Consider the following 1,695-nt stretch of genomic DNA (forward strand, 5'->3'; position numbering starts at 1 on the left):
GAGGGGTTCCGCCCACGCGTGCCAGTCCGCCCTGTGTTTTGGACGCTAAACGCTCGCCTATTGGTCCGTGTGTAACACCGCTCTTTTCGCGGATTTTAAATTTTTTTTTTTACTTTATTTTTTTTTTTGCCCCGGCAGCTTTGCTTGCACTCGCGGGGCTGTCCTCCCGCTTGGCTCGTATATGGTGGTCACTCTCAGTAGTGCTGCAGGACCAGCGCTTGTTTACCTTCTCAATTAAAAATTAGACTCGAAAGCTGCGCTGTCCTTGCAAATGGGTGATGGTTGAGCTTTGCGAGTATACTAAACGGTGCTCACAGCGGTGGTTTTCATGTTTTTACCGCGATGGACATAGGTGCCAGTTCCAAGGGAGGGGTGTGTTTAAAAGGATCCTTTATTTGTTTGGTTTTAGGTTTTTGTTGTTTGCTTTTGACTTTTTTAAGACAGGGCTTCCCGGTGTACCCCTCCCTGCCTGTCCTGGAAGTCCCTACATAGACCCGACTGGCCTCGAACTCGAGATCTGCCTGCCGCTGCTTCCCGAGCGCTCGGAATCAAAGGCATGCACCACCACGCCTGGTTCAGGTTCCAGAAAGCTTTACAAATTTTTGTATCAGCTGGGCCATGGTGGTGCACGCTTTTAACCACAGCACTTGGGAGGCAAAGGCAGGAGGATCTCTGTGAGTTCGAGGCCAGCCTGGTCTACAGGAACTACCCAAAGTATATAAAAATCAGAGTCTGCAAAAAGACAAGCTAGCCATGGGGGTGCACACCTTTAATTCCAGAATAAAGGAGGCAGAGATAGGCAGATCTCTGAGTTCAAGGCCGGTTTGGACTATGTGAATTCAAGGTCAGCCAGGATTATATAATGAGACACTATACTAAATAAATATTTAAAGCAGCATTATTTGTAATAACAGTATTCCAAAACAGGACACAATCCAAATATCCATTAATTGTACATAAGTAAACATGTGATTGATTGCAATTTATCTAAAGGAATAAACACTGATACTAGCTATGATATAACAGATAAATCTGAAACACATTATGCTGAGTTATAGGGGTCAGATAAAAAACCCAACTTTGGTGTGATTCTCTCTACATGACATTTGGAGATGAAAGCGAGTGGGTAGAAGCAGAAGGCAGAGGAGTGGCTGCCCCAGGGTTTAGGTAGCAACAGGGACTGGGGGCACAGTGGCAATAGAAGTATTCTGAAACTATATGGTAAAGATTGCATAACTATAATTTACTAAAAATAATTAAACCAAACACTTGCAAATGGATGGAATTTATAACATGTAAATTATATATCAATAAAGCTGTTTCTTAGAAAACCAGTGACTTGTTTTTCTTTTTGTAGAACACTGTATTCAAAATGGTTAAACAGGGATGCGTGGATCTCCGTGGAAAATGGACACATGGGAGAGGAAGTAGTAGAATAGATTTGTGCATGGACTAGGGTTGGGTGGGGCTGAGAACAAAGGGATCAAGTTGGGGGGATGGAGGGAGAGACTTCTGGAATTGGGGGTACTTGGGAGTGATGTGGAAACATAGTACAGTGGAAACTTCCCGGAATCTATGAGGGTGACCCTAGCAAAGACTCCTAGGAATGGGGGATCTGGAACCTGAACCGGCCATCTTCTATAATCAAACATCAACCCAACCACAAAACCTTCAATCTACAATTTGTCCTGCCTG

The sequence above is a fragment of the Microtus ochrogaster genome, unplaced genomic scaffold (assembly GCF_000317375.1).
Source record: "Microtus ochrogaster isolate Prairie Vole_2 unplaced genomic scaffold, MicOch1.0 UNK1690, whole genome shotgun sequence".
Lineage (NCBI taxonomy): Eukaryota > Metazoa > Chordata > Mammalia > Rodentia > Cricetidae > Microtus > Microtus ochrogaster.